A 13207-nucleotide genomic window follows, 5' to 3' on the forward strand; every position below is an offset into this window, starting at 1 on the left:
CAGGCCTCGGGATTTGTTCAACCACCCCAGTACCCACCTTTTTCACAGAATCCCGGGTATTCGATGGGAGGTACATCGGATTACCCCAGTTTTAACCCTTACCCTTCTCACATGCCATACCCACCATACCCACAGTACCCTATGTATCCACCCCCATCTTTCTACCCAGGTTCAGCAAACCCTAACCCAGGGAATGTTGCACCTCCTCCACCACCAGCAGAACCAGAAACCCAAGTACCTAAGCCTAGCTCATCTGGAGGGAGCAAGGTCAAGATGACCGATTACATGAAGCTTGGTGCTCCCCAGTATGAAACAGGTGATGACCCGTTTGAGTATCTTGGGAGGGTCAAGATGATTACAGATGAGATAAGAGCTGATGACAGTAGAGCCATTCAGATGGCTAGGTTCACACTGAAGTGCAAGAAGGCCCGAGAGTGGTTTAAAAACTATGTGAACCCGAGGTTGGATAGCCTATCATGGGAGGAGTTTGCGAATGAGTTTGCAGGATAGGCTTTCCCTGACAGTTCAAGGGAGTTGAAGATGATTGAATTCGAGCAGTTAAGGCAGACGGAGGAGATGAGTGTAGATGAGTACACAGATTGTAATACCCGGCTAGAGTCCGGCGTCGGAATTCTACTTTCCGATGGAGTTTCGGATGTCGGAAGGCTCTAGAAGGGTGAGAGTGATGTTTTTCTACCATGTTTTGGTATGTTTTATAATGTTCAAGTATAAGGAAATGAGTTTTTGAGTGAAATGAACCAAGGCAGAAAAGCCAGGTTCGGCCGCCAAAGTTGAGGTTCGGCCGCCGAACATGCATGGCTTTCGGTTTCACGTGTGGCCGCCGAAGATGGTCTGGCCAGCCACCTATAAAACGGCCCTCAGTCGGTTGAAGCGGTAAGCTCACTGTTTCTTTTGTCTTCTGAGGTGAGACCCTGTCCTTTGTGAGTCTTATTTCATGTTTTCATCCAATCTTGCAAAGATTTGATTAGTTTTGATGGTATTTTGACGGTTTTACGCTCAGAACTCAAAGTTGTGAAGTTTGGAGAGTTTGAAGGAGAGTTGCTCCAAAACTCCACGTTAGGATCGTTCATCTTCTTGGTTTCAAGAGGTAAGTGAAGATCCTGAGCTTGTTGTTATGTTTTCTGAAGGTTTTATGTGGATTTGGGGGAGAGTTGCATGAATAGGGTTATTTGTGAGGTTTTGATGATTTTGTGCATAGAGCTTGTTTCTGTGTTGTTTGTGTTGTGTGTTTGGGGTGTTAAGGTAGTTTTTGACCCCTTTGAGCATATACATGAGTGTATGCAAGTTGAGGATTGAGGTGGTTGAGTTTGAGAGGGTTTTGGTGCTTTTGGCGAGAGGCAGAGCAAGTTTCTGCCTTGCGGATGAACTCAGGTTCGGCCGCCGAAGGTACATTCGGCCGCCGAACCCATGAGGAGGTGGCTTTGGCTGCCCAAGCTTGCCCCCGAGCTTTTGGACTTTCGGCTCTGGAGGCAAGTTCGGCCGCCGAAGGTGCTGCCGAAGGTTAGAGACTTTCGTCTCTGGAGTGCCTTTTGGCCTCCGAAACTTGCCCCCGAAAGGGTTCGGCTGCCGAAAGTAGAGATTCGGCCGCCGAAGGTGCTTGAGTTTCATCTCTGGAGAGGACTTTCGGCCGCCGAACCTGCCGCCAAAAGTGTCCTGTCCAGTTTTCCTTTGCATGCTTTGCATGGATGTTAGAGTGAGTTTAAGGGGATTCTTGGGGAGTTTAATAGAGTTGGTCGTGAGCTAGTTTGGTCCCTCATTTGCGTCCATCTGTATAGGTACAGGCCAGAGGAACCAGAGAGAGCATGTAACGACTCGAAAATTGGACTGCTACCGGCGCTAGGATCCAGATCGGCTTAAGGCCGTCGGGACCCGTAGCAAGCCTGACATGCAACCTATAAACCTGATTAATCCCATACATGATCAACAATTATACATAAAAATTTAAAACTTTTCTTTCATACATTCTATCAATCACCAAACTCAACCTGTGCATGCACTGAACACATACATAATCATAAACTTGACCCCTCTGTGGGATCTCATCAAAACCCCTAATGGGTGGCATAACAAGAGTTGAGTTGGCTAAACATGGACATCAATAACATTAAGATCATGTTTCAAAGGGATTACATTAAACTATGTTCAAGCACACTTCTAACCTCAATATCATTACATTACATATCTATACATCATTATACAATCTGTCATGTCCACTTTCTAACTATTACATACATAAGACTTCATTACTCTTCTTGACTTCTCTGTCTAACCCGTACCTGCAAACCTGGGGAATTTGGGAGAGGGGTGAGCTACTAGAGCCCAGTGAGCATAATAGTAAAGCATTTAAAACATATGATAACATGAAATGCATCACATCACAACTAATCATATCAAGGATGAACTTGTCACCATTTAGCCCTCTACATAATCCAATTATGCCAGGGGCGTAGTGCAGGCCACACCTGGTCTTTCTCTTATACATAACATAACATAACATACATAATCCATGATGCCGGGGGCGTAGTGCAGGCCACATCCGGTCTTTCTCTTACATAGTGCCAGGGGCGTAGTGCAGGCCACACTTGGACTTCCATATCATATCATCATGTCATAACATATGAGGGCTAATGGATCATTCAACATTCATCCATATCAACAACATATTATGCAATGCAACATATTCGTGATTTCTAATGCAAGCATCCTAGAATATCACATGGCATCCGTGATGCATGAACATGCTCAAAACTGATTTATTTAAAAGCATAAGAGTTATTCCACTCACCTCTGGCTAGCTCTGACACTGACTGAAGCAGCTGACTCACTGCTGGGGTCCTCGGTTCCTCGAGTCCGAACCTACACAGGTGGACTCAAATGAGGGACCAAACAACTAGAACATAACTCTAAAAACATCCCCCAAAAACCCCCTAAAACATCTCAAAACATCCATGCAAGAATATGCAAAGGAAGGCTGGACAGGGCACTTTCGGCGGCAGGTTCGACGGCCGAAAGTCCCTCCAGAGCCGAAAGTCAGGCAGGTTCGGCGGCACCTTCGGCGGCCGAAACTCCTAGACAGAGGCGAAACTCATGCATGTTCGGCGGCACTTTCGGCGGCCGAAACTCCCAGACAGAGACGAAAGTCTCCTTTCGGGGGCAAGCTTCGGCAGCCGAAGGCTGCCTCCACAAGGGGGTTCGGCGGCCGAAAGTCCCTTCGGTTGCCGAACCTGGTTTCTCCCAAAGGGCAGAAACTAGGTTCAAACATGCACAAATGCCTCCAAACTCCAACCATCATGCATTTAGCTCAACCAAAACATGCATACAAGCTCCTAGGGGTCTCAAACTACCTTAAACCCCAACTACAACACACATACACAAGCATTTGCAAGCCACATTGATCATGAACATACATTTATACCCATAAACATAACTTTAACCTAAACATGCATTCTACCCCCATGAACTTCATAAAACTTACTTAAAACATGCATTGAGCTTGAGATCGGCTCTTACCTCTTGAAGATCGAGAGAGAGACGACCTAAACTCGGAGATGGGAGAGATTTGAGTTCTTGAACCTCAAAGCTCCAAAACTTGCTCAAAACTTGAAAATCTTCAAAACAAGATGAAAACTTGTGAAAATCGTGAAAGATTTGAAGGAAAAGCTCAAAGATTGGTGAGGAACGGCGGAGAGCTCACCTTGGCCGACAATGGGGAGAAAAACTCGCCCGTTTTCGGCTAAGGGACCCTTTTATAGTGGCTGTCCAGGCCACGTTCGGGGGCCGAATGTGCCTCCGCATGCATGCCATGTTCGGCGGCCGAACCTGAACTTCCCTCACTTATGCTTTCGGGGGCCTAAAGCACACCCGCAACGCATGCATGTTCGGCGGCCGAACATGGAGTTTCGGCAGCCGAACCTGAGCTTTCCTCCAAGGTTGTTTTTATTCAAAAACTCATTTCCTTTTTACTTAAAATCATCAAAAACATTAAAACATTTCATAAAAAACATGATCTTACCCCTTCTAGAGGTTTCCGACATTCGAGATTCCACCGGACGGTAGGAATTCCGATACCGGAGTCTAGCCGGGTATTACAGAGTAGCAGTGAGTACTGCTCCAGAATTGTCAGAGCCTGCAGAGTCAATCCAGTTAGCCAGAGGTGAGTGGAACTAAACTTAATACTTTTAATTGAGACATAAACCGCTTTCAGCATAGTTCATGCATCATGAGTATACAGCAGGTTGTTTGTATTAGCATTCACGAATATGTTGCATTGCATAGTTCATTGTTGTTGTGGGTGAATGCTGAATGATCCAATAGTCTCTGAGAGAAGTCCAGGAGCCTTTGACTACGCCCTGGCAGGTATAGAGAAGTCCATGAGCCTTTGACTACGCCCTGGAAGGTATATAGTAAAGTCCAGGAGCCTTTGACTACGCCCTGGCAATGGTAAGTACAAAGGTGTTATATACACATATATATATATGACAGGAAGACCAGGTGCTCGATTCTACGCCCTGGCACGGCAGAGTTACCGGGACTATGTGGTGATAGGTTTACCCTTGATGTGGATTGTCTGTGATATGGTGCATTCCATGAGATCATATTTTCCTGAGATGTTTTACTGTTCTACTCACTGGGCTATAGAGCTCATCCCACTCCCTTAACCCCAGTTTTGCAGGTTCAGTATACAGGATACAGAGGAGATCCACAGAGTACAGAAAGAGTAAAGAGATGTGTAATAGCTTAGAGTGGACATGTAATATTAAAGAGATGTAATAGTTGTGTATAAAGTTAGAAATGTGCTTGACTTTGTGATGTTGTACATAATCTGTATATGTATATATGTTTTACTGTATGTGAAACACCAGGCTTAACAGGTATGAGTTAACCCATCTAGAGCAAGCTCTAGTCAAGAGTACAGAGTACAAAGTACAGAGTATAGAGTACAGAGTACAGAGTACAGAGTACAGAGATAGTGCATGCACAAGTTAAGCCATGGTTCAGAAAAGAGTTTTTATTTTCACAGAAAATGTATGATCATGTATGAGTTGTACAGGTACACAGAGAGTATAGCAGGCTTGCTACGGGTTCTGGCTGCCTTAAGCCGACTTGAATCCTAGCACCGGTGACGGTCCATTTTGGGGTCGTTACAGATAGATTCTTGGAGCTGTTGCCGTTTGCTGGGCAAAATCTTGACACAGATCAGAAGAAGGCTAGGAGGTATATCATGAGGCTTCATTCCAGGTATTCCTCCTTCATCCAGTCAGCAGAGAGGGAGAGTTTCCATGCCATAGTGGATATGGCCCGGAGAATGGAGGCTAGTGCAATCATTGAAGGGAAAGTTAAGCAGTCTGTGGCATAGCCTTCTGATTCCAAGTCCCTCTTCTTTGAGTTCAGCAGCTTCAGGCAGTAAGAGGTGGAGCAGTACCACCAAAAAGTCAAAGAAGAACAAGTTCTAGAACAAGATCAAGTCAGGTCTGGGATTAGGAGGTGGCTCGAGCTCAGGTGCAGATAGTGCAGTATGTATGAAGTGTGGGAAGCCGCATAAAGGAGTCTGTTGGTTTGGGACGACAGCCTGCTTCAGGTGCGGGCAGGAGGGACACATGGCACGGGAGTGTCCTAGAGCAGCTTTTATGGCACAGTCCCAACAGACAGCTTCTGGTAGTGTGGCTCAGCCAATAGCTCCAGCCGTGACGCAGGCCAGTGGCAGAGGCAGAGGGAGAGGGGCAGCCTCTTCTTCAGCGGGTTTCAGGGGTAAAGGTCCATCAGCTCCAGCACGGATCTTCACCATGACACAGCAGGAGGCAAATGCATCAAACACCGTGGTGTCAGGTAATCTCATCATTGGTTGTTCAGATGTTTATGTCTTAATGGATCCTGGTGCATCTCATTCTTTTATTGCTCCGAGAGCCGTCGAGAGGTTGGGTTTGATGGTCTCTGGGTTGGAGTGTCCCCTATGGGCCAGTGGACCTAAGTGTGACCCGTCAGTGGCAGAGTCAGTCTGCCAATATAGTCCAGTTTTTTTGGAGGGGAGATGCCTTTCAGCCGACCTTGTGGTTCTAGATTTGACAGATTTTGACGTCATTCTAGGGATGGATTGGCTATCTACCCATGGTGCTACCTTGGACTGCAGAGATAAGGTAGTCAGGTTCAGAGGTCAGGATGGGTCAGAGGTTGTCTTCAGAGGAGACAGGAGGGGTACACCTAGAGGTTTGATATCAGCCCTACAGGCTCGTAGGTTGCTCATAAGGGGTTGTCAGGGTTTTCTAGCTCATGTGAGAGAGCTGGATAGTCATGTCAGAGAGCCCGCCTCAGTGCCCGTGGTCAGTGAGTTTTTAGATGTCTTCTCTGACGAGCTGCCAGGTTTACCACCAGCTAGGGAGATAGAGTTCGAAATTGAATTGATGCTTGGAACCAGACCAATCTCTATCCCTCCCTACAGGATGGCACCAGCAGAATTGAAGGAGCTTAAAGAGCAGTTGCAAGAGCTGGTAGACAAGGGTTTCATCCGACCGAGTACCTCACCTTGGGGTGCTCCAGTACTGTTTGTGAGAAAGAAGGATGGATCCCTTAGACTTTGTATCGACTACAGGCAGTTGAACAAAGTCACTACCAAGAATAAGTACCCATTGCCGAGGATCGACGATCTATTTGACCAGTTAGCAGGAGCAGGTTGTTTCTCCAAGATAGATTTGAGATCCGGGTACCATCAGCTGAGGATAAGAGAAGAGGATGTGCCGAAGACGGCATTCAGGACCAGATATGGGCACTATGAGTTCCTTGTGATGCCGTTCGGGTTAACCAATGCCCCTGCAGCATTTATGGATCTCATGAACATAGTTTTTAGTCAGTATCTGGATCACTTCGTTATTGTCTTCATAGATGATATCTTAGTGTATTTCAGGAATGCAGAGGAGCATGCCCATCATCTGAGGTTAGTCTTGCAGACCTTGAGGGAACATGGCTTGTATGCCAAGTTCTCCAAGTGTGAGTTCTGGTTGAGGAACATTTCTTTCTTGGGGCATGTCGTATCAGAAAATGGAATAGAAGTGGACCCCAAGAAGGTAGAAGCTGTGGCTAACTGGCCTAGACCCACTACAGTGACAGAGATCAAAGTTTCTTGAGTTTGGCAGGTTACTACAGGAGGTTCGTTCAGGACTTCTCAAGATTGCAGCTCCTATGACCAGACTGACTAAAAAGAATCAGAGGTTTGTGTGGACTGACCAGTGTGAAGAGAGTTTCGAAGAGCTGAAGAAAAGGTTGACATCGACACCGGTGTTAGCTCTGCCTACCAGTAATGAAGACTTCACAGTGTATTGTGATGCGTCCCGAGTGGGACTGGGTTGTGTGCTGATGCAAAATGAAAGGGTGATTGCTTATGCTTCTAGGCAGTTGAAGAAGCACGAGTTGAATTACCCTACACATGACCTAGAAATGACAGCTGTAATCTTTGCACTCAAGATGTGGAGGCATTACCTTTATGGGGTTAAATGTGAGATCTTCACAGATCATAAAAGCTTGCAATACATCTTGAGTTAGAGGGAGTTGAATATGAGACAAAGAAGGTGGGTAGAACTGCTTAGTGACTATGATTGCAAGATTCAGTACCATCTGGGTAAGGCGAATGTTGTGGCAGACACCTTAAGCCGGAAATCACTTGGCAGTCTATCCCATATCACAGCAGAGAGGAGGCCGGCGGTGAAAGAGTTTCAGAAGCTCATTAATGAAGGTTTGCAATTGGAGTTGTCTGGTACAGGTGCTTTGATAGCCTAGATGAGAGTGACACCTGTGTTTCTGGAGCAGGTGGCTCAGAAACAGCATGAAGATCCAGAGTTAGTGAAGATTGCCAGGACTGTTCAGTCAGGCAAGAACGAAGAGTTCAGATTTGATAGCAAGGGGATCCTCTGCTATGGGAATAGATTGTGTGTACCAGATGACGTGGGTCTGAAGGGAGACATTATAAGGGAAGCTCATAATGCCAGATACAGTGTTCACCCAGGAGCCACCAAGATGTATCAAGATCTGAAAAGGGTTTATTGGTGGCCAGCTATGAAAAGAGAAGTGGCACAGTTCGTGTCAGCCTGCGAAGTATGTCAGAGGGTGAAGCTGGAACATCAGAAGCCGGCTGGAATGCTTAACCCACTGCCGATTCCAGAGTGGAAATGGGAGAATATTGCTATGGACTTCGTGGTGGGGTTACCGGCAATGTCCAACAGATTGGACTCCATATGGGTGATTGTGGATAGACTGACCAAATTTGCTCACTTCATCCCTGTCAGGAGTGGCTATTCTATGGACAGATTGGCGCAGGTGTTTGTTGATGAAGTGGTCAGGTTGCATGGGGCTCATGTTTCAATAGTGTCTGATAGAGGACCCCAATTCACCTCCAGGTTTTGGCGGAGTCTGCAGAACGCTATGGGTACCAGGTTGGACTTTAACACTACTTTCCATCCACAGACTGACGGACAGTTAGAGAGGACCATCCAGACTATAGAAGATATGCTCAGAATGTGTGTGCTAGATTTTGGAGATTCTTGGAGGCAGCATCTACCTTTGGTGGAGTTTGCCTACAATAACAGCTATCATGCTAGCATAGGGATGGCTCCATATGAAGCTTTGTATGGAAGGAATTGCAGGTCACCTGTCTGCTGGGAGAAAGTTGGAGAAAGGGCCTTGGCAGGCCCAGAGTTGGTAGAGATCACCAGCAGGGTGGTGCCCATCATCAGAGAAAGGATCAAGACTGCTGTAAGCAGGCAAAAGAGTTATGCAGATGTCCGCAGAAGGCAAGTAGAGTTTCAGGAAGGGGATTTGGTATTGCTCAAAGTGTCTCCGATGAAAGGGGTGATTCGGTTCGGGAAGAAAGATAAGCTAGCTCCACGGTACATCAGACCCTTTGAAATCTTGCAAAAGATTGGGAATGTATCGTACAAGTTGGACTTACCTGCTTCAATGGAGAGAATCCATCCGGTTTTCCATGTTTCCATGTTACGGAAGTTCGTGTCGGATCCGGGCAAGGTTCTTAGTGAGCCTGATGTGGAGATCCTCGGAGATCTCACCTATGTTGAGCAGCCGGTGCGGATCTTAGACACTCAGATCATAAAGCTAAGGAACAAGGAAATCCTGATGGTGAAAGTCCTTTGGAATCACCACAACATCGAAGAGTGTACTTGGGAGACGCGGGAGTCCATGCTCCAGCAATATCCTCATCTCTTCTAAGGTTAGTGTTATGTGTTTTGTATGTATGTTTATGTTTCATGCTATGCATGTGCTAGTTGAGGAACATTCGGGGACGAATGTTCTTAAGGGGGGGAGAATGTAATACCCGGCTAGACTCCGGTATCGGAATTCCTACCGTCCGGTGGAATCTCGATTGTCGAAAACCTCTAGAAGGGTAAAATCATATTTTCATAAAATGTTTAAGGTATTTTATAGTTTTAAGTAAGAAAGAAATTGGGTTTTAAATAAAAAAGACCATGGAGGCATTTCCAGGTTCGGCCGCCGAACCTCAAGTTCGGCCACCTAACGTGGGATAGTTTAGGGGGGCACGTTAGGCTTCCGAATGTGGCTCATGTTCATCCTTGATGTGATTTGTTTGTGATGTGATGCATTCCATGAGATCATATGTTTTTAAATATAATGTTTTACTATTCTGCTCACTGGGCTCTAGTAGCTCACCCCGTTCCCTTTGTAACAGCCCAGAAACCGATACCCTACCGTAACGGCTCGAACCGCCACCGGCGCTAGGATCCAGATCGGCTTAAGGCCGCCGGGACCCGTAGCGAGCCAACATACCTCCTATCACCTGGTCAAATCCCATACATGATCAAAACTTTTCTTGAAAAGTAAGCTTGTGTCTCAGAAAAACCTTTAAACTTGCTTTCCTTACCTCAGCCTGACCCATGCATGAAAATATAGAACCTCATACCAGATGGGTCATCAAGCATGCTTTAAAACCATGTCCGCTTTTGGGTCAAGGGATTGAAACCCTTTCTTCCCTCACGGCCATTCAAATCTCATAACGTTAAAACATTTCACATCATTAAAACCTTTAACCTTTTTAACATCAAAACATTTTCTTAAGATCATGTAAGCCAAGGGATCAACCAACTCTAGGGTCAAGCACAACTCTAAACAGCACATGACCTACTATACTTTCCATCCTCTAGCTTTTCATAAACTCTTTACATACATCATCATATCATATCCTTTATATACATCATGTCCACCACTATACTATTCAAGTAAACAAGCATACAGGCATACATCTCTTTATATCCAGCTACTTACCATATACATACACTAAGCTATACTATTACATCAAAACACAGCAAACCATGCATCACTCTTCCTTCCCCATAGCTTATTCTGACTTACTCTGGCTTAACTTAGCTCTGGCCCTGCAAAACTGGGGTTAGGGGAGAGGGGTGAGCTAAAAAGCCCAGTGAGTAGAAACATAGAAAACAGTTCATTAATTACATGCTCTCATGAAATGCGTCATATCACAAAGAAATCACATAACTGTCTCTGGTCCGTCTCGGGGCTCATGCAGCTAAATATTCCCCCACGGAGTGTTTTTGAGAGTTCCTTTCTTTGCTAGCATCCTTTACTCTCAAGGATCAGACATGACCTCAAAAATCCCTCTGTCGGTGCCCGGCTCCCCCCAAAGGAGCTCACACAGGACTTTCACATACATGACAGGGTGCCTAGTCCACAGAGAGCTCACAAGGACTTTCCTATATGTACTTGTCCGGCTCTCAAAAGACTCACCCAAGACTCAATGACAGATATGGGCTATTGAAGTCGCCTTGGTCCGAACCTCCTGAATCAACATCAAATAATGCAATGCGTCACATTCGTGAAACTAGTGCAATCATCCTATTACATATAATCATGATGCATGAGCATGCTTTATGCATTCGATTTCGTACATAAAAGATTAAGTTTAGTTCTACTCACCTCCTGGCAGACGCTGACTGACTCTGCAACTGCTAGCACTACTGGCCTCCTCGGTCCCTCGGGTCCGACCCTACACAGGTGGACTCGAATGAGGTGCCAAACATACTCTAAACAACTCATAAACATACCCCCAAAAAACCCCTCTAAACATCACTAAAACATGCATAGGAAACACCCATGAAAAGGGCTGGACAGGGCACTTTCGGCGGCACCTTCGGCGGCCGAAAGTCCCTTCCAGAGACGAAACTCGGGTAGGTTCGGCGGCAGGTTCGGCGGCCGAAACCCCTGGACAGAAACGAAACTCAGCCTTCGGGGGCACGTTCGGCAGCCGAAAGACTGCCTCCCTTGCAGGTTCGGCGGCCGAAACTCCTTTCGGCGGCCGAACCTGGTCCCCTCTGGACGACAGGTCCGATTCTGCCAAGCCAAAAACCAAACTCAATACACCCCAAATCCTTACATACTCTTTCCCAAACATGCATACTCACTCCCACAAGCATAAAAGAGCATGAACTAACATAAACTCCTCAACACAAACATCACATAACATACATTGGGCATAAAACCCACATAAACCTAAACATGCATATCTACCCATACTCAACCATCAAAACTTCCTTAAAACTTACTTAAAACTCATTAAAACATAAAGAAAAGCAGAGATCTACACTAACCTCTTGGAGATCGAGGGTTGGTGTGATCCGAACCTTGGAGATGTGGAGGAAACTAGCTCCGGGGTCTCCAAGCTCCAAATCCTTGATCCAAGCTTAAAACTCTTCAAAACCAAGGATAAAACTCATAACACTTTGGAAAGTCAAAGGAAAACTTGAAATTGACCAAGGGAGGACATGAACTCACCTTAGCCCGAGAATGGGGAGAAAACTCGCCCATTTTCGGTCTGAGGCCTTATATAGGCGACCGGCTGAGCCACCTTCGGCGGCCAAACCAGCACCCTAAAGTCCCCCATGTTCGGCGGCCGAACTTGAGGTTCGGCAGCCGAACCTGGTTTCTGCCCAACTCAACTTTCGGAAGCCAAAAAGTCCATCCGAAACCATCTCATGTTCGGCGGCCGAACATCACCTTCGGCGGCCGAACCTGGGTTCTTCCTCCTTGGCCTTTTCTCTTCAAAACTCAATTCATTTTCATTTAAAACCATGAAATCATGTGAAAACATTTTAGAAAACACATTTTACCCCTCTAGAAGCCTCTGGCATCTTCAGAATTCTAGATTCCAACGGAGATTCCGCCGGAAGGTAGGGATTCCGATGCCGGAATCTAGCCGGGTATTACACCCTTAATCCCCCAGGTTTGCAGGTACGAGACAGTCCGGGAAGTCAGCTAGAGTAGAAAGTTTTATGTATGTAATAGCTAGTTGTGGACATGAAAATAATGTAATGAGAAGTATAGTACAATAATGTAATGTAATGATGTATATTGAGGTTTAGAGTTGTGCTTGACCCTAGTATGTAAAGTTAATCCATTTTTCACATGATCTCTTTAATGAAAAGTTTTAATGATGTTTATGTAAACCAAGCTTAATGTATGAGATGTTGCCCCATTGGAGCATTTGATGAGGGCTCTAGTGTGGGGTTTTGTGTTTATGAGTTGTGCATGCACAGGTTGAGCTTGGTAAATGAAAGAATAAATTTAAAGTTTTATGTTTATGTTTGATCATGTATGGGATTTAACAGGTATACAAGATGTATGTTAGGCTTGCTACGGGTCCCGGCGGCCTTAAGCCGATCTGGATCCTAGCGCCGTTAGCGGTCCGGTTTCTGGATCGTTACAGAAGGAGATCTTTTCATCGCCGGAGTTCCACTCTTACAACACCCACTGAGATCCACAATGGCCAACCATAATGAGAACAACCTTGTTAATACCCCAAATGACTTGAGCTCTGCTCAGGAAGGACAACAGTTCTCTTTTTCCAGTCCCGCAACCCCAAACAACCAAACACCAATCCCCTTCAACCCCTTGCTGAACCCGGCAGGAAACGCACCCGGAGCTGCCTTATCCAACTAGGACCTCCAAGCCATGGCCCTTCAACTATAAAATACCGCCCATTGGCTGGGGCAGATGATGCAACAAAGGGGCCTGAGCACCCTAGTGAATGTGTTGCCGGTGGTAGAAGAACCTCGAACCAATGAACCCCAGCCTACCTTTAACCACCCCCAAACAAACAGTAGAGAAACCGGAGAAAGGGGGAGAAGAGCCGAGGGAGGAGAAGAACCAGAAGCTA

Source organism: Manihot esculenta, chromosome 11 (genome assembly GCF_001659605.2).
Source record: "Manihot esculenta cultivar AM560-2 chromosome 11, M.esculenta_v8, whole genome shotgun sequence".
Taxonomy (NCBI): domain Eukaryota; kingdom Viridiplantae; phylum Streptophyta; class Magnoliopsida; order Malpighiales; family Euphorbiaceae; genus Manihot; species Manihot esculenta.